Source organism: Papio anubis, chromosome 11 (genome assembly GCF_008728515.1).
Source record: "Papio anubis isolate 15944 chromosome 11, Panubis1.0, whole genome shotgun sequence".
NCBI classification, from domain to species: domain Eukaryota; kingdom Metazoa; phylum Chordata; class Mammalia; order Primates; family Cercopithecidae; genus Papio; species Papio anubis.
In genome coordinates, this window is record NC_044986.1 from 65,124,512 (window position 1) to 65,145,374 (window position 20,863).

Sequence of the window (20,863 nt, forward strand, 5' to 3'; positions counted from 1 at the left end):
ACTAGCCTGACCAACATGGTGAAACTCCTTCTCTATTAAAAATATGAAATTAGCCGAGCGTGGTGGCACATGCCTATAATCTCAGCTACTAGGGAGGATGAGACAGGGGAATCACTTGAACCTGGGAGGTAAAGGTTGCAGTGAGCTGAGATTGTGCCACAGCACTCCAGCCTGGGCAGCAAGAGTGAAACTCTTTCTCAAATTAAAAAAAGAAAAGAAAAGGGCTGGGCGCGGTGGCTCACACCTGTGATCCCGGCACTTTGGGAGGCTGAGGCAGGAGATCACCTGAGGTCAGGAGTTCGAGACCACCCTGACCAACATGGAGAAATCCCAGCTCTACTAAAAATACAAAATTAGCCAGGCATGGTGGCACATGCCTGTAATCCCAGATACTCAGGAGGCTGAGGCAGGAGAACCCGGGAGGCGGAGGTTGCAGTGAGCCGAGATCACGCCATTGCACTGCAGCCTGGCAACAAAAGTGAAACTCCATCTCAAAAAAACAAAAAAAAAAAAAAAAAAAAGAAAGAAAGGTAAGAAAGGTGGTATGAAATTTTTTCTATACTTTAATTGAATGAAATGACTTATGACCCTGACTCAGCCTGAAAAGCCTTGCCATTCAGGTCAGCTTCACATCACTGGCCAATTATACAGAAGACAGAATTTGCTACAGATTTCTTCCTTGCAGGCCATGACCAAGTCTGACCAAATTAATAATATGCCCAACTATATGTCTTGAGCCAGGTTAATTCAGAAACTTGAGAAAGTCACCAGGTTTTCTAAGGTAAACCTTTATGGTAAATGAGATTTGTTCAACTGACTAAAACCAGAAGCCTCGGAGGGTGAGCAAAGACAAACAGTGGGGTTGATCTCATTCTGTCCTTGCGAGTTCTGCAGGCAATAGCTGAATAAGTGCTGCTTAAGGTGAACCCAACGGACTGGGTCCTAGCACCTGCTGATCGCTTTAAAACAAAATGACAGGCCGGGCACGGTGGCTCAAGCCAGTAATCCCAGCACTTTGGGAGGCTCAGATGGGCGGATCACCTGAGGTCAGGAGTTTGAGATGAGCCTGGCTAACATGGTGAAACCCCACTTCTACTAAAAATACAAAAAATTAGCTGGGCATGGTGGCGCGTGCCTGTAATCCCAGCTACTCGGGAGGCTGAGGCAGGAGAATTGCTTGAACCCAGGAGGTGGAGGTTGCGGTGAGCCGAGATTGCACCATTGAACTCTAGCCTGGGCAACAAGAGTGGAACTCTGTCTCAAAAAAAAAAAAAGAAGTGTTTCCCAGTTACACAGGTAGTAAGAAATATACTCAGACAACTGCCAAGTAGGCAGATAAATAAGTCTGACTTCACTTTCAACGCAAATAAAATAAGCATGTGAACCTGACACCACCATCTCACATATCAATGCTGATTCTGATTCTGGATGACAGAGCGAGACTCTGTCTCAAAAAAAAAAAAAAAAAAAAAATTAGCCAGGCATGGTGGCATGTGCCTGTAGTCCCAGTTACTCAGGAGGCTGTGGCAGGAATATCTCTTGAGCCCAGGAGCTGAGGCTGCAGTGAGCTATGATTGTGAGACTGCACTACAGCCTGGATGATAGATTGAGACCCTGTCTTGGAGAAGAAAAAAAAAACGACACAAAAATCTTAAAGCAGTAAGAGAAAAACTTACACACATACAGGGGAATCACAATAAGATTAACAGCTAACTTCTCATCAGAAACAATGGAGTTCAGAAGACAGTGAGATGACATATTTATTTATTTTTGAGAGGGAGTCTCACTCTGTCACCCAGGCTGGAGTGCAGTGGCACAATCTCGGCTCACTGCAACCTCCAACTCCCAGGTTCAAGCGATTCTGCTGCCTCAGCCTCCCAAGTAGCTGGGATTACAGGTACTCGCCACCACACCTGGCTAATTTTTGTATTTTTAGTAGAAATGGGGTTTCACCATATTGGCCAGGCTGGTCTCAAACTCCCGAACTCAGATGATCCACCCGCCTGGGCCTCCCAAAGTGCTGTGATTACACGCATGAGCCACCATGCCTGGCTGTTTGTTTTTAAGACAGAGTCTCGCTCTGTTGCCTAGGCTGGAGTATAGTGGTGTAATCTCAGTTCACTACAACCTCCACCTCCGGGGTTCAAGCAATTCTTCTGCCTGAGCCTCCCAAGTAACTGGGATTACAGGTGCACACCACCATGCCCAGCTAACTTTTGTATTTAATAGAGACAGGGTTTCACCATGTTGGCTAGGCTGGTCTCAAACTCCTGACCTCAAATGATCCGCCCACCTTAGCCTCCCAAAGTGCTGGGATTACAGGCGTGAGCCACTGCGCCCAGCAAATAGATGTACATATTTTGGGGGGGCACATGTGGTAATCTGGTACATTTATACATTCATATAGTGCATAAAGACTACATCAGGGTAATTAGGGTATCCATCACCTTAAATATAAGTTTAATGATTTTTTTACTACCACAATCGGACAATAATTATATTAGAAAGTGAGGCCGGGTGTGGTGGCCCATGCCTGTAATCCTAGCACTTTCGGAGGCCGAGGTGGGCAAATCATGAGGTCAGGAGATCGAGACCATCCTAGCTAACAGGGTGAAACCCCGTCTCTACTAAAAAGTACAAAAAAAGACAAAAACAAAAATTAGCCAGGTGCAGTGGCGGGCACCTGTAGTCCCAGCTACTCGGGAGGCTAAGGCAGGAGAATAGTGTGAACCTGGGAGGCTGAGCTTGCAGTGAGCCAAGATCACACCACTGTACTCCAGCCTGGGTGACAGAGTGAGATTCTGTCTAAAAAAATAAATAAATAAAAATAAGAAAGTGAATTAAAACACAATTAAGTTTACTCTTGGCACATTCAACTTCCTAGAGTCTCCCTTTCTCTACTCTTTTTTCCTTTTTTTTTTTTAAAGATAGTCTCACTTTGCAGCCCAGGTTGGAGTGCAGTGACACAATCATAGCTCACTGGAACCTTGACCTCCCAGGCTCAAGAAATCCTCCCACCTCAGCCTCCTGAGTCTTTGGGACCAAAGTTGTACATACCACACCTGGCTAATTTATTGTTTGTGGAGACAGGCTTTCCCTATGTTGCCCAGGCTGGTCTCAAACTCCTGGGCTCAAGTGATCCTCCCACCTCAGCTTCCCAAAGAGTTGGAATTACAAGCATGAGCCATCGGACCTGGCCTCACTCTTGTTTTTTTGTGTGTTTGCTTTTTGTTGGTTTTGTTATTTTTGTTTTTTTCTTGAGACAGGGTCTCGCATTGTCACCCAGGCTGGAGCACAGTGGCTCGATCTCGGCTCACTGCAGCCTTGACCTCATGGGCTCGAGCAATCCTCCCACCTCAGCCTCCCAAGTAGCTGGGACTACAGCTGACCACCACCATGCCCAGCTAATTTTTGTATTTTTTGTAGAGACAGGATTTCACCACATTGCCCAAGCTAGTCTTGAACTCCTGAGCTCATGCAATCTACCTGCCTTGGCCTCCCAGTGCTGGGATTATAGGCATGAGCCACTGTGCCTGGCCAAATGTTTAAAAGTATATCTAAATCAACTTGTGCACCACCACAATGACCACCACAATCATATACATGCCACACTTTGGGAAATATTGCCCTAATCCATTGTGTGGGATGAAACTGTGTGAATGGAAGTAGAAGGCGCTGTCTTTGCAAAGTGCTCTGGTTTGATAACCAGGCTTCCTTCTGAAAAGGATGTCTTCAGCTGTTTTATGCATTTTGTGCTGCAGGCACATCAAGTAACCAGTAAGCTCTGTAGCACTTTAAGTTGGAAAGTGTTTAAGGTGGGAGGGAGGGGAGCTCTTTTTATTACCAAGGCTTTCAACCAGCAAATTTAACTATGGCCAACTGCAGGGCTAGAGAAAAAAGCTTCAGTTTTAAAACAAAAAACATGCCAGGTGCACTGGCTCATGTCTGTAATCCCAGCACTGTGGGAGGTCGAGGTGGGCAGATCATGAGGTCAGGAGATTGAGACCATCCTGGCTAACACGGTGAAACCCCGTCTCTACTAAAAATACAAAAAAATTAGCCGGGCGTGGTGGCCTGTAGTCCCAGCTTCTCAGGAGGCTAAGGCAAGATAATCGCTTGAACTCGGGAGGTGGAGGTTGTAGTGAGCCGAGCTCGCACCACTGGACTCCAGCCTGGGTGACAGAGTGAGACTCCATCTCAAAACAAAAACAAAAACAAAGAACACAGCTCTGGGCTTTCGGAAAAGCCCCATCCCCAAATGCTATTGCTTTCCAGGTACTGGCCATTTCACATGACCCACAATTACCATTTAAAGGGCACGCTGTGTCTTTCTTAAGAGTTGTGAAGAGTCAGATGAATGCAAAGTTTAGGAGAAGAGAATTCAGACAAATGCTGTGATCAAAAATAAACAAACAAACAAACACAAAAACTCCTCCTTGCAGGTAATTTTTCAACCTGTATTCCAACAGAAATCAAAATCTAGAACAGGGATGAAAGAACAATCAGGAGAGGAATGTGAGTAACATATCTCATCCCGTAAGCTTCCGCCCTCACTAGCTTTTTGTGTACCAGCGCTGGGCCCAATCAGATGGGAGAGGCCAGGTGCACAAGGCCGGGCAGGAGGTGCCCTGAGCTCCCTGGTCCTCTCCAGCATGATCCAGAGATGAGCCTCCTCTGGTTGAGGGCTCCTTTCACAGCTCCCAGAGACTGAAACTCCCTCTCTCAGATGTGCAGAAATCACAATTGTCCATTTTTCAAAGCATAATTTTCATTCTGTACATATTATTAGGAAATGGTAATTTACACATTAAATAATAGGAAGAGTTCAGGAATTACTGGCCTAAGAGAATCATTCAGTGATTCAATGCGTTGAGAACAGTACATCACAGCATGGAACACATCCACGCCACAGACTGTAGCTGAAGTCCAGAGACAGGAAGGAGCTGGCCAGTTAGGGGAGAAATTAGGACTGGAATCCAGGTCTCATGGACACACAGGGCCAATAATGCCCGGTTGAACCTGAAAAAGCAAAGCCTGGGCTACAAGAATGTAGTCCTAATTCAGAAGAAAGTTGTTCCTGTGTCTAATACCATGGTGATTTTTCAGCACATGAAATCAAGATGGCTAAAGGATATGCTCCAGGGTGACAGAATGAGGCCTCCAGGACAGCCTGAGATGCCAGACGTGGGTCCCATGTCTGGCTTGGCACCCTGTGAGTTCCACTGTAATAATTAACTGCTAATGTCAGATGCAGTGGCTCATGCCTATAATTCCAGTAGTTCGGGAGCCCGAGGCAACAGGATTGCTTGGGCCCAGGAGTTTGAGACCAGCCTGGGAAACATAGCAAGAACTCAACTCTACAAGAAAATTTTAAAAAAATTATCCAGGCAAAAAAAAAAAAAAAAAAAAAAAAAGAAGAAGAAAATTAGCCAGGCATGGTAGCACGAGCATGTAGTCCTAGCTACTTGGATGGCTGAGTCAGAAGAATCATTTGCGCCTAGGAACTTGAGGTTACAGTGAGCTATGATCACGCCACTATACTCCCGCCTGGGTGACAGAGTGAGACCATCTCAAAAAACAAAACAAACTGCTCACATTCACCGATAGCTCACTGTGTGCTGGGCCCTCTCCTAAGTGCTTTATATACATTGTTTCATTTAATCCTTGCAACCACACTATGAAATTGGTAGTATTATCATCTCTGTTTCACAGATAGGGAAGCAGAGGCATGGAAGGTTAAGCAAATTGCCTGCCATCTCATATCTGAAGGCCCTCCTCTCCCTTCTTAAATATCTAACCTGACCAGTGGCATTGCAGTTCCAAGCAGTGGCATGGAAAGCCCATGCAAAAGCTGGGTGGAAAGGTCAAAGGTCTTGCAGGCCACTGGGCTTAGGTGGCAGGCAGCAGTACAGCTGGGCTGTGCCTGACCTGGCTGAGGTCTGGGTGGAATTAGCATCTTCCAGTTATGATCCATTAGCAGGGACTAAGGGCCAGCCTCCATGCCTCTGCCCTGAAGGAGACATGGGAAGGAAAATGACAGATGTGTTTTCCAGGTGTGTCCTCAGGGCAACGGGACCTAGTGCCCCTCACTATGTCCCACCTGGCACCCAGGTCAGGGCTGGCCCAGCATGGTTCTTGATCAACAACTAAAGGAAAGGACATGATCTATTCCAGGCAAGATGGAGGCAGGAGAAGAGAAGATTTAAAAAGACTTCTATCAGCCAGGCACGTGCAGGCACGTACAGGTGGCTCATGCCTGTAATCCCAGCACTTTGAGAGGCCGAGGTGGGTGGATCACCTGAGGTCAGGAGTTTGAGACCAGCCTGACCAACATGGAGAAACCCCGTCTCTACTAAAAATACAAAATTACCCAGGCGTGGTGGCACATGCCTGTAATCACAGCTACTCGGGAGGCTGAGGCAGGAGAAATGCTGAAACCCGGGAGGTGGGGATTGTGGTGAGCCGAGATCATGCTATTGCACTCCAGCCTGGGCAACAAGAGCGAAACTCCGTCTCAAAACAACAAACAACAAAAAAACACTTCTACCTTCCGGTTGGGCGCAGTGGCTCACGCCTGTAATCCCAGCACTTTGGGAGGCCGAGGCAGGTGGGTCACTTAAGGTCAGGAATTCGAGACGAGCCCGGCCAACATTGTGAAATCCCATTTCTACTAAAAATACAAAAATTAGCTGGGCATGGTGGTGCACACCTATGATCTCAGCTACTCGGGAGGCTGAGGTAGGAGAATCGCTTGAACCTGGGAGGCAGAGGTTGCAGCAAGGTGAGATCGCACTCCAGCCTGGGCAACACAGTGATCTCGAGAGAAAAAAAAAAAACCTTCCTTCCAATCCCCAAATCCACCCTCCACCCAACAAAACGCACTCCCCCACATCCCAAGCCACCATAATAACATGTGTCTGCTGATGCTCTTTAAACTTATACTGGGGTCATCTTTTGTTGCTGTTCAAAATATTATTTCCCCTCAGTTGATACAGATGTTCTAATTCTCCTCAAGGGTTTTGTTCCTTTTTGATCTTCAGTGCCACTGTGCCTCTGGAGAATTTAAATGAGTCTACTGAGATTCCCATTTTCTGGCTTTTTCAAGCCCCTCATTGCTTATTCCTTGCTATCTGGAAGGCATTTTGTTTTACAGAAGGTGTTCAAAGACTCAGGAACTTAAAGGTCAAAATGTACATTTGGAACAGAATTAGAAACAAAGATTTACTAGAGACATATACTGTCTCCATAGCTCAGGAGACCCGATATTGATTGTTAAGTTGTGAATTCTCCTGAAATTAATCTCTAGATTTAACATAATCCTTTTCTTTTTAACTGGAACCCTTCATGAATTTGTATGTCATCCTTGCACAGGGGCCACACTAATCTTCTCTATATCATTTGAATTTTAGTATATGTGCTGCCAAAGCAAGCACGAGCACAATCCTAATAAAAATCTAAGCAGAATTTTTTTAGAAATGGACAAGTTGATTCTAAAGTTTACATGGAAAAAGCAAAGGACAAATAATGACCAAATAAGAAGAAACAAACTTGAAGGACTCAGAATATCTGATTTCTAAACAGCTACAGTAATGAAAACACTGTAGTACTGGTGAAAACACAGGTGTATTGATCAAGAAAAAAGAGCAGTCTAGAAATACACCCACACACGTGGTCAATTGCTATTTGATAAAAACCCAGAGTTATCCAATGGAGAAAGGACAGTCTTTTCAACAAAGGAGTTCCTGAATAATTGGACATCCATATGCAAAAAATAATAATCAACCTCTGGCCAGGTGTGGTAGCTCATGCCTGTAATCACAGCACTTTGGGGGGCTGGGGCAGGTGATCAACTGAGGTCAGGAGTTCAAGACCAGCCTGGCCAACATGGTGAAATCCCATCCCTACTAGAAATACAAAAAAAATTAGCCAGGTGTTGTGGCACATGACTGTACTCCCAGCTATTCAGGAGGCTGAGGCAGGAGAATCGCTTGAACCCAGGCAGCAGAGGTTGCAGTGAGCTGAGATCACACCACTGCACTCCAGCCTTGGTGACAGAGTGAGACTCTGTCTCAAATAATAATAATAAAAACCTCAATCTCATAACTTGTACCACATACAAAAATTAACATGAAATGCATCATAGATTTAAATGTTAAATCTCAAAGTAGAGGTGGGTGCAGTGGCTCACGCCTGTAATCCCAGCACTCTGGGAGGCGGAGGTGGGAGGATCACTTGAGCCCAGGAGTTCGAGACCAGCCTGGGCAATGTGGCGAAATCCCATCTCTACTAAAAATACAAAAATTGCGGCCGGGTGCAGTGGGTCACACCTATAATTCCAGCACTTTGGAAGGCCAGGCAGGTGGATCACCTGAGGTTAAGAGTTCAAGACCAGCCTGGCCAAGATGGTGAAGCCCCGTCTCTACTAAAAATACAAAAATTAGCCAGGCGTGGTGGCATGTGCCTGTAATCCCAGATACTCAGGAGGCTGAGACAGCAGAATTGCTTGAACCCGGGAGGTGGAGACTGCATTGAGCCAAGATCTCCCTATTGCACTCCAGCCTGGGCAATAAGAGCCAAACTCCGTCTCAAAAAAGATAAAAATAAAAATACAAAAATTAGCTAGGCGTTGCCGGGTGCAGTGGCTCAAGCCTGTAATCCCAGCACTTTGGGAGGCCGGGACAGGCAGATCACGAGGTCAGGAGATTGAGACCATCCGGGCTAACACAGTGAAACTCTGTCTCTACTAAAAATACAAAAAAATTGGCCAGGCATGGTGGCAGGCGCCTGTAGTCCCAGTTACTCAGGAGGCTGAGGCAGGAGAATGGCGTGAACCCAGGAGATGGAGGTTGCAGTGAGCCGAGATCGTACCACTGCACTCCAGCCTGGGCAACAGAGCAAGATTCCATCTCAAAAAAAAAAAAAAAAATAGCCAGGTGTTGTGGTGCACACCTGTAGTCCCAGCTACTTGGGGGTGCTGAGGCAGGAGGATCACCTGAGCCTTGGGAGGTTGAGACTGCAGTGAGCCGTGATCGCACCACTGCACTTCAGCTCGAGTGATAGAGCGAGACTCCATTTTGAAGAAAAAAAAATTAAAACATTTATTCTTCAAAAGACACTGGTGAGAAATTAAAAAGACAAGCTGGCCAGGCACTGTGGCTCACACCTATAATTCCAGCACTCTGGGAGGCCGAGGAGGGTGGATCAATTGAGGTCAGGAGTTCAAGACCAGCCTGGTCAACATGTCAAAACCCTGTCTCTACGAAAAATACAAAAATTAGCTGGGCATGGTGGTGTGTACCTGTAGTCTCAGCTACTTGGGAGGCTGAGGCAGGAGAATCGATTGAGAGCGAGATCGCACCGCTGCACTCCAGCCTGGGTGACAGAGTGAGACCCTGTCTCAAAAATAAATAAATAAATAAATATTAAAAAATAAAAAGACAAGCCATAGTCTTGGAAAAAACATTTGCAAAACACATATCTGACAAAGGACTTTTATCTAAAATATATAAAGAATTCCTACAATTTAATAAGAAAAAAAACTTTTTTCATGGGCAAAACATTTTGACAGACACTTATTAAAGAAGATACAGGCCAGGCATGGTGGCTCATGCCTATAAACCCAGCGCTGTGGGAGGCCGAGGCCAGTGGATCACCTGAGGTCAGGAGTTCAAGACCAACTTGGCCAACATGGTGAAATCCTCTCTCTCCTAAAAATACAAAAATTTGCTGGGCATAGTGGCAGGCACCTGTAATCCCAACTACTCAGGAGGCTGAGGCAGGAGGATCACTTGAACCCAGGAGGCAGAGGTTGCAGTGAGCTAAGATCACGCCATTGTACTCCAGCCTGGGCGACAAGGGTGACACTCTATCTCAAAAAAAAAAAAAAAAAAGAAAAGAAAAGAAGATCCAGACATGGCAAATAAACACACATGAAAAGATGCTCAACTAACTAGTCATTAGGGAAATATAAGTTAAAGTCACAATGAACTACCAGTATCCAACTATTAGTCCAGCCAAAAATAATAAAATAGGCCAAGCACAGTGGCTCACACCTGTAATCCCAGCACTTTGGGAGGATGAGGTGGTTGGATCATCTGAGGTCAGGAGTTCAAAACCAGCTTGGCCAACACGGAGAAACTCTGTTTCTACTAAAAATACAAAAAATTAGCTGGGCATTATGATGGTCACCTGTAATCCCAACTACTTCAAAGGCTGAGGTAGGAAAATCTCTTGAACCAAGGAGGCAGAGGTTGTAGTGAGCAGAGGTCACTCCATTGCACTCCAGCCTGGGCAACAAGAGAGAAATTCCATCTCAAAAAAAAAATAATATAATAATAATAATAACATACTGATATCAAATGCTGAACTGGAAATCTCATACACTGATGGCACGATTGCAAAGTGGTACAATCATTTTGAAAAGCAGCCCTCCAATTCACACCTGGTTATTCACCCAAGAGAAATGAAAACATGTCCACAGACCTGTTGATAAATGTTATTATTGTTCTATTCATAATCACCAAAATCTCAGCCAGGTACAGTGGCTCACAGCTATAATCCCGGCACTTTGGGAGGCCAAGACGGGAGGATTGCCTGAGACCAGGAGTTCGGGACCAGCCTGGGGAACACAGTGAGACCCCATCACTACAAAAAAAAAAATAACTGGTATGGTGGCCCAGGCCTACAGTCCCAGCTATTCAGGAGGCTGAGGTGGGAGGATGGCTTGAGTCCGGGAGTTTGAGGTTGCAGTGAGCTGTGACTGCACCACTGCACTCCAGCATGGGTGATAGAGTGAGACTCTGTTTCAAAAACATTAAAATATAAAAATATAAAAGTAATTACCATTATGTAATACCAGTCAGCCATGTGTTGCCATACCCTACACCTCCCTTCCATCAAATGAATACAGTCACAGCTGATGGCTTTAGACTCGGGGAGTCAAAGGCTCATTTGGTTTAGAAAGAATTTCACAAGGGACCTCTTAATCCTTAATGAACTGCTAAAGAAATGGCATAGAGCCGGCCGGGCACAGTGGCTTACATCTGTAATCCCAGCACTTTGGGAGGCCAAGGCAGGTGGATCACGAGGTCAGGAGTTTAAGACCAGCCTGGCCAAGATGGTGAAACCCCATCTCTATTAAAAATACAAAAAATTAGCCAGGCGTGGTGATAGGCACCTGTAATCCCAGCTACTCGGGAGGCTGAGGCAGAGAATTGCTTGAACCTGGGAGGCAGAGGCTGCAGTGAGCAGAGATCGTGCCACTGGACTCCAGCCTGGGTGACAGCAAGACTCCACCTCAAAAAAAAAAAAAAAAAAAAAGTAAAAGAAATGGTACAGAGCCATGGAGAGGCACCTCGCATCAACAAGAAAAATGATCACTTTGCATACCTTTTCCTCAAAAGATAAATTAAAAGAAAAAACAGTCAATTATCATGGAATAAGCTTAATATTGCAAAGGATCTTGACAAGCAGTTTCTGTCTCTTCATCTATTAAAAGCTAGCTGTTCTAGAGATTTCTCTACATTGTAAAAGCTTAAAGTGACTTTCTACTAGCATAGAATGTAGCTAAACCTCCAGGGTGGCCTCTGAAAGCCCTCTGATCTATGAAACCTATGAACTTATGGGATGTCCAGACTCTGCCCCTTCTTGAAACCTCCACTGTGGGGTTGAAGGCTGGGGGAATAACATCTTCAAACAGGGCATTTCTGCATCCCAATGCCACAACTTTGGAGCAAGCCAAGCATGGTAGCTGCAATTTATAAGGGGAGGACTGCTCTGCCTCAGGTCACATGGTTAATACTCTTCAGGTGGCCCAGACTCCGTGTCTAGTGTTCTTTCCATGATCCTCCAACACACACACCTCCCTGGGTGCGGGATGTATTTTTTTTTTTTTGAGACGGAGTCTCGCTCTGTCACCCAAGCTGGAGTGCAGTGGCCGGATCTCGGCTCACTGCAAGCTCCGCCTCCCAGGTTTACGCCATTCTCCTGCCTCAGCCTCCCGAGTAGCTGGGACTACAGGCGCCCGTACCACACCCGGCTAGTTTTTTGTATTTTTTAGTAGAGACGGGGTTTCACCGTGTTAGCCAGGATGGTCTCAATCTCCTGACCTCGTGATCCGCCCGTCTCAGCCTCCCAAAGTGCTGGGATTACAGGCTTGAGCCACCGTGCCCAGCCAGGATGTGGGTAGTTTTTACTGTGATCTCTGTCCACTCCACAGCGGGGCTCTGAGACATGGCTCTCTGTCAGGTGGGCCCTGGGCTCATGGGACAAGATGATCAGCTCCTCCCACAGGAAGATATTCCGAAGGGACCCAGAGCTTCCCAAGAACGCCTCCAACATCTACCCACAAGGAGTTTGGCAAAAATGGTCTTCGCTGGTGGAAAGAGATCAGAGCATTCAGATTATTCTCCTGCCTCTTGGATGGAGACCATCAGCATACCAAGGTCTCCCGAAGCCTTTGTACTCATGAAACCTGTTTAAATGTGGTTTCCAAACACACTCAACTAGGAAACTCTCTTTCATGTAATCCCTACGTATATCCTACAGAACTAGTGTTTCTGCACCCTAGAACAATGCTATTAACTTCCTTGCACTTAGACGTTGATTTTTGAATGACTTAAGAAAACTTGTTTCCAAGAAAAAATAATACATGTAATATGCTAACATTTATGTAAAAACGGAGGCAGATATGTCTATCCATATTATTTGTAGATTTATAAACTATCTATGGAAGGATTGGAAAACTGGCCACTGAAGCTATTTCCAAAGAAAGTCAGTCAGTGGCTGGGATAGGGAAATAAGAGACTTTTTCCTGTATATCCTTTCATACTATGGGAATGTGTTACAGGAGCAACTCATCAAACGAAACTCCAATTAAAATAAAGGGTACTAAAAGTAACATATATGTAAAAATCAAAAACAGGTCACACGCAGTGGCTCATGCCTGTAAGCCCAGCACTTTGGGAGACCGAGGCAGGCAGATCATGAGGTCAGGAGTTCAAGACCAGCCTGACCAACATGGTGAAACCCCATCTCTACTAAAAATACAAAAATGAGCTGGGCATGGTGTCAGGCAACTGTAGTCCCAGCTACTCAGGAGGCTGAGGTAGGAGAATTGCTTGAACTCTGGTGGCAGAGGTTGCAGTGAGCTAGGATCGCACCACTGCACTCCAGCCTGGGCAACAGAGGGAGACTGTCTCAAAAAAAAAAAAAAAAAGAAAGAAAAAACATTTACAAGTGCATGTGTGCACGTACACACACACCCCACAGCCATATTCCACACCAGAGATAAAACAACAACTGTTGGAAGGGCACAACGGCTCATGCCTATAATCCCAGCACTTTGGGAGGCCAAGGCAGCAGATCACCTGAACTCAGGAGTTCAAGATAAACCAGGCAACATGGCAAAACCCTATCTCTACTAGAAATACAAAAAATTAGCCAGGCGTGGTGGCTCACGACTGTAATCCCAGCTACTTGGGAGGCTGAAGCATGAGAATCGCTTGAAGCAGGAAGGTGGAGTCTGCAGTGAGCCAAGATCACACTAGTGCACTCCAGCCTGTGTGACAGAATGAGACTCTGTCTCAAAAAAGAAACAAAAATAAATAAATAAATAAATAAATAAATAAATAAAACAAAATAACCACTGTTAATATTTGGTGCTTGGGCCAGGAGCAGTAGCTCATGCCTGTAATCCCAGCACTTGAGCCCAGCCTGGGCAACGTGGTAAAACCTCATCTCTACCAAAAAAACACCCACAAAAATTAGCCAGACTCATAACCCAGTCTCGAAATAAATAAATAGATAAAAATTTAAAAATAAAGTGAAATAAAATAGATATTTGGTGCTTGTACTTAGTCCCAATCCTCTATTTTTGCTTTTGCTGCCTATGCTTTTGGTGTCATATCCAAAAAATCATTGTCAAGATATATGTCATTAAGCTTTTCCCCATGTTCTCTTCTAAGAGTCTTCGTGTCCAGTCTTACATTTAACTTATTTTCAGTTGGTGGTTGTGGATGGTGTAAGAAAAGGGTACAATTTCATTCTTTTGCATGTGGAGATTGTTTACCCAGGACCATTTGTTGAAGAGACCCTCTATCCCCATTGTGTGTTCTCGGCACCCTCAGGGAAGATCAGTTGACTGTATATGTGTGGGTTTATTTCTGGTATCTCTATTCTGTTCCATTGCTGTATATATCTGTATTTATGCTGGTAACATATGTTTTAATTACTATGCCTTTGTAATACATTTTGTTTTTTGTTTTGTGTGTGTGTGTACGGTTTTTTTGTTTTGTTTTGCTTTGAGATGGAATCTCACTCTGTGTAGTGGCCCAATCTCGGCTTACTATAACCTCTGCTTCCTGGGTTCAAGTGAGTCTGCTGCCTCAGCCTCCAAAGTAGCTGGATTACAGGCTCCCACTACCACGCCTGGCTAATTTTTGTATTTTTAGTAGAAATGGGGTTTTGCCATGTTGGCCAGGCTGACCTCAAACTCCTGACCTTAGGTAATCCACCCGCCTTGGCCTGCCAAAGTGCTGGGATTATAGGCACGAGCCACCACACCCAGCCTGTAATGTATTTTGACATCAGGAAGTGTGATGCTTCAAGCTTTGTTTTTTGTTGTTCTTTTTTTCAGGCAGCCCCCAAGCCAGAGAGACTCCCAGCTGTGTTTTTCTTTCTCAAAGTCATTTCTGGCAGAGGCCAAAGCGGGAGGATTGCTTGAGCCCAGGAGTTCAAAACCAGCTTTGGCAAAAGAGCAAGACCCTGTCTCTACAAAAAAATTAAAAATTAGCCAGGTGTGGTGGCACACACCTCTGGTCCCAGCTACTTGTGAGGCTGAGGTGGGAGGATCGCTTGAGCCCAGGAGATCAAGGCTGCAGTGAGCTGTGACTGCACTGTTGTACTCTAGCCTACGTGACATGGCAAGATCCTGTCTCAAATAATAATAATTGTTTTGGCTATTTTGGGATCCTTTGTGAGTCCATGTGAATTTTAGAATGGTTTTTCCTATTTGTGTAAAAAAGCTGTTGGGATTTTGATAGGGATTGCATTGAATCTGTAGCTCACTTTCGGTATTATGAACATGTAAAAAATACTAAGTCTCGGCCGGGCGCAGTGGCTCAAGCCTGTAACCCCAGCACTTTGGGAGGCCGAGACGGGCAGATCACGAGGTCAGGAGATCGAGACCATCCTGGCTAACACGGTGAAACCCCGTTTCTACTAAAAAATACGAAAAAATAGCCGGGCGAGGTGGCGGGCGCCTGTAGTCCCAGCTACTCGGGAGGCTGAGGCAGGAGAATGGCGTGAACCCGGGAGGCGGAGCTTGCAGTGAGCCGAGATCGCGCCACTGCACTCCAGCCTGGGCGACAGAGCCAGACTCCATCTCAAAAAAAATAGATAAATAAAAAATAAAAAATATTAAGTCTCCCAATCCATGGATATGCGATGAAATTACTTCAACACAATAAAGGTCATATGTGAAAAGCCCACAGCTAACATCATACTGAACAGTGAAAAACTGAACACTTTTCCTCTAAGACCGGGAAGAAAACACAGATGCCCACTCTTGCCACCTTTTTTGTTTGTTTGTTTTTTGAGATGGAGTCTTGCTCTGTTGCCCAGGCTGGAGTGCAGTGGCGCGATTTTGGCTCACTGCAACCTCCGCCTCCCAGGTTCACATCATTCTCCTGCCTCAGCCTCCCAAGTAGCTGGGACTACCGGTGCCCGCCACCACACCTGGCTACTTTTTTGTATTTTTAGTAGAGACGGGGTTTCACTGTGTTAGCCAGGATGGTCTCAATCTCCTGACCTCGTGATCCGCCCGCCCTGGCCTCCCAAAGTACTGGGATTACAGGCGTGAGCCACTGCACCCGGCTCTTGCCACTTCTTTTCAACATATTACTGGAAGTCCTACCCAGAGCAATTAGGCAAGAAAAACAAATAAAAGACATCCAGCTCAGAAAAGAAGTAAAATCATCTCTGTTTGCAGATGACACGATCTTACATAGGAAATCCCAAAGACGCCACACACAAAAATTCTTAGAACTAATAAGTTCTGTAAAGTTACAGAACACACGATGAACATAAAATTGGTTGCATTTCTATACATTAACAATAAACTACCCACAAAGGAAATTAAGAAAACAATCCTAGCTCATGCCTGTAATCGCATCACTTTAGGAGGCCGAGGCGGGAGGATCGCTTGAGCCCAGTTCAACACTAGCCTAGGCAACATGGTGAAACACCATCTCTATTAAAAATACAAAAATTAGTCGGGTATAGTAGCGCCTGCCTGTAGTCCCAGCTACTGGAGAGGCTGAGATGGGAGCATCACTTAAGCCTGGGAGGTCGAGGCTGCAGGGAGCCATGATAACACCACTGCACTCCAGTCTGGGTGACAGAGCCAGACCGTATCTCAAAAAAGGAAAAAAGAAAAAAAAAAAAAAAGAAAGAAAGAAACAAAATGAAAACAATCCCATTGACATCACCACCAAAGGGAATAAAATACTTAGGAATAAACTTAACTAAGGAGGTAAAAGACAGGCATACTGAAAACTATAAACACTGATGAAAGAAATTAAAGAAGGCACAAATAGATGTAAAGACATGCTGGGGTTTGTACTGCGCACTTTTCAAATTGTTTGCATAGATGGTATCTTATTGGAGTCCGATGCCAAATCTGTGCAGTAGAAAGCGCAGGTGGAATACTTGCCAACACACGAGGCAACCAAGGCCCCAAGAGGACTGGATGAGAAGCTGGTCACTTAGCTGCTCATAGGCTAGGGGTCAGATCCTAGGTGTCCTGCATGGCTCTTGAGGTCTTTCTTAGATGTCAGATCTGCCACTGAACAAGCACCACGGGCACTCTGGTAGGCCCATGGGGGCTTACATCACCCTTCCAAGGCACCACCATTCCAGACAACCACTGATGAAAGATAATGCATACTTCAGGCTGGGAAGTATCTACCATGTATATCATGTAAACAGGATTATAAATATAATCACATACATGCACTTGATTGCATAATACTCTTCAGTGGCCTCAGGCTCAGATGCATGAGTAGAGTACTCAGGACCCATTCCACCTCAGCCCCTCTGCAGGCCCTTTGTGCCAATGTCCACCTCCCACTCCATGCTCCAGCTGCACCCAGAAGCTTGTGGTTCCCCATGTGGGTCATACAACTGGGACACATGCCCCCCCTCTCAACGTAAAATGTGCCTCTCACTACGCTAACATCTACTTATTCTGCGTATCTTAGTTTAGGCATCACTTCCTCCAGGAAGTCTTCCTTGGATACACAAACACATATGCATGGGATTCTTGATCTGCTATCCTTTTATTGCTCCCCATAACTGTGTATCACTTATTCATCCATCTGGTCACTAGACTATGAGCTCCTTGAGGTCAGGGCATGAGCCTTTTGCCCCTCTGTATGGACCAACTGGTCAGGCTGGGCACCGGGTAAATACTCAACGCATACCTAACAAATGACTGCGAGCGCAAGGGAAGCCCAGCATGGTGCAGTGCTTCAACAACTGTGTAGCTTCAGATGCTTGGTGAAGGGGGAATGACATTAGAGAATCAAGATGTCTGGGCAGTACTAAGAGGAAAGTATATCTCCCCGTTTGTGGAAAATATCTTAAGCACCTTCAGTGTGAGCTTCTGTCTGTTCTTCCTGGGGCCTCCTGACACAGATGACTGGGAGGCTGACCTAGGTGAGGCCAGGGCCAAGCTAGGTGGGAAGGCTTAGCCAGCCAACAGAGTCAAAGTGAGCAGGAAGCCGTTCACATCTAAAGAACTAGAGGCCCAGAGACATGAGAGGATAGGCTGGGGGGCTCCCAGCAACTTAGCAGCAGGGTTGGTTGCAAACTCAGGCATCAGAATCCCAGTACAGGCTCCTTCTCCAGCACCAGGCACCCCTTGGGACCTGGCTGAGGCACAGGACAACACACGGCTGTGGACGTGACCAGCACTAAGCAGGCAGGACAGGACAGAAGGGTAGGACAGAAGGACAGACAGAGGTCTTGAACATAAGTATATGCCAGGCAAGCAATGATTAGCACAGGCCTTAACAGAGACAGGTTTGTCTAGTGAACAAGAATCCAGAGACCCATTCTCTTCTCCCTCCATGCTGGAAACTGCCTTGTGTTTGTTGTTTTCCTGATGCTGACTCTGAACCAGGCACAGGCTGAAGGCTCTCAGGTACTTATCTTCAAAACAACCTGCAAAGGGCCTATTGTGTCCTCATTTGTACCCATGTAGACAATGGAGCTGAGAGGGGTTAAGTAACTAGCTCAAGGACATACAGCTCATAAATGGTAGTGCAAAAAATTGAACTCAAGGGTGGGGCACGGTGGCTCATGCCTGTAATCCCAGCACTTTGGGAGGCTGAGGTGGGCGGATCACAAGGTCAAGAGATTGAGACCATCCTGGCTAATGCAGTGAAACCCCGTCTCTACTAAAAATACAAAAAATTAGCCTGGCGTGGTGGCATGCGCCTGTAATCCCAGCTACTCAGGAGGCTGAGGCAGGAGAATCGCTTGAACCCAGGAGGTGGAGGTTTCAGTGAGCCAAGATCGCACCACTGCACCCTAGCCTGGGCGACGAGCAAGACTCCATGCAAAGAAAAAAAAAATTGAACTCAAATTTTCTTCACTAACCACAGTGGTTCTGGGTCATCTGGAAACTTTAAGCTACAGTTTTCAGTGACTCCTCAAGTCTCAGTTTTGCTGCCTGTAACTGAAAATAATTTTGCACTGGTGCTTTTCAGTAGGAATGCGCGTAAGGGCCGGGCGCAGTGGCTCAAGCCTGTAATTTCAGCACTGTGGGAGGCCAAGACGGGCGGATCACGAGGTCAGGAGTTCGAGACCATCCTGGCTAACATGGTGAAACCCCGTCTCTACTAAAAAATACAAAAAACTAGCCGGGCGAGGTGGTGGGCTTGCAGTCCCAGCTACTTGGGAGGCTGAGGCAGGAGAATGATGAAAACCCGAGGCGGAGCTTGCAATGAGCTGAGATCCGGCCACTGCACTCCAGCCTGGCGATACAGCGCAGACTGCCTCCCAAAAAAAAAAAAAAAAAAAAGGAATGCGCCAGAAGGGAAGGGATATTAAAAGGCCCAACAATGTAATGCCGATAGAAATGAGGCTGGGTAGTGGGGTGGACTGCAGTGTGTTAAAACAGGCCAGGCACGGTGACTCATGCCTGTAATCCCAGCACTTTAGGAAGCAAAGGCAGGACCGCTCACACCTAGAGAACTAGAGGCCCAGAGAAGTGAGAGCCCAAGAGTTCAAGACCAGCCTGGGCAACACAGGGATACTCCATCTCTACAAAAAATAAAAATAAATTAGCCAAATGTGGTGGTGGGTGCCTGTAGTCCCAGCTGCTCAGGAGACTGACACAGGAGGATCACTTTAGCCCAGGAGTTCAAGGCTGCAGTGAGCTATGATTGCACCACTGCACTCCAGCCTGCATGACAGAATGAAACCCTGTATCTAAAAAATAATAATAAAGCCAGCCGGGCGCGGTGGCTCATGCCTGTAATCACAGCACTTTGGGAGGCCGAGGCGGGCAGATCACTTGAGGTCAGGAGTTCGAGACCAGCCTGGCCAACATGGTGAAACCCTGTCTCTACTAAAAATACAAAAATTACCCAGGCATGGCAGCGGGTGCCTGTAATCCAAGCTACTCAGGAGGCTGAGGCAGGAGAATTGCTTAAACCCAGGAGGTGGAGGCTACAGTGAGCTGAGATCGTGCCACTGCACTCCAGCCTGAACAACAGAGCAAGACTCCGTCTCAAAATAAATAAATAAATAAATAAATAAATAAATAAATAAATAAATAATAAAGCCTGGCCGGGTATGGTGGCTCATGCCTACAAGCCCAGCACTTTGGGAGGCCAAGGCAGATGGATCACTTGAGGTTGTGAATTTGAGACCAGCCTGGCCAACATGGAGAAACCCCATCTCTACTAAAAATACAAAATTAGCCGGGTGTAGTGGCAGACACCTGTAATCACAGCTACTCGGGAGGCTAAGGCATGAGAATCACTAGAACCCTGGAGGCAGAGGTTGTAGTGAGCTGAGAGTGCACCACTGCACTCCAGCCTGGGTGACAGTGCGAGACTCTGTCTCAAAAAAAAAAAAGAAAAAAAGGAAAAAAAAATTCAGAATAGTGGTTATTTCTGAGGATTGAGGCACAGCTGACTGGGAAAGGGCAGGAGGAAACTTTCTGGGGTAATGGTAATGTTCTAATCCTGCTAGGAATGTGGGTGACACACATGTATGCATTTGAAAATTTTATCATATAGTAAACTTAAGATGTGTGCATTTCCCTAAATATAAATTTTACCTACAAAATTCCATTAGGTATGAAGTGCTACAAGATGCCCTACCGCCATTCAAGGTAGGACTTCAGAAATCAGACAGAATAGGAATGAGACCACTCCCTTGCCTCACCATTTATATACACTTCCCCACACCATTCCCTAAGTCACAGAACAAATAAGAACAGTGGTCCAGAGACTTGCCCAATTCTTGCAGCATCAGGCACCGAGTACCCGAGCACTGCTCTTCTCTCCCAATCCAGATCCCGGGATAGAGTCTGAAACCAGTCAACATCTAGCATTAGTGCAGATACTACACTCTACACTCCTAGAGTACCTGTAATTTTGCCTCAATATCTCTCTGTGATTGGAAGGCCATGCTCAGAGGGGTTTGGGAAATAAGGTAGGAGGAGCACGAGGAGAGGTGGAAGATCCTGCCATCACTTCCCTTTGGCCAACCTGATGTGCCTGATCATCAGCACCTCCCAAAGCACAAAGAACTCCTGCCTAACTAAAGGCAGAACCTGTAGTACCCAGAG

General features: G+C 46.0%; 1 non-coding gene across 1 annotated transcript; it reads right to left on the reverse strand.

The window, feature by feature from the left end:
- Positions 1 to 7,326: 7,326 nt before the first annotated feature.
- LOC116269545 lies at positions 7,327 to 7,433 on the reverse strand. The gene has a single exon (XR_004177173.1). It is a non-coding gene; the product is annotated as a U6 spliceosomal RNA (small nuclear RNA).
- Between the last annotated feature and the right edge of the window lie 13,430 nt (positions 7,434 to 20,863).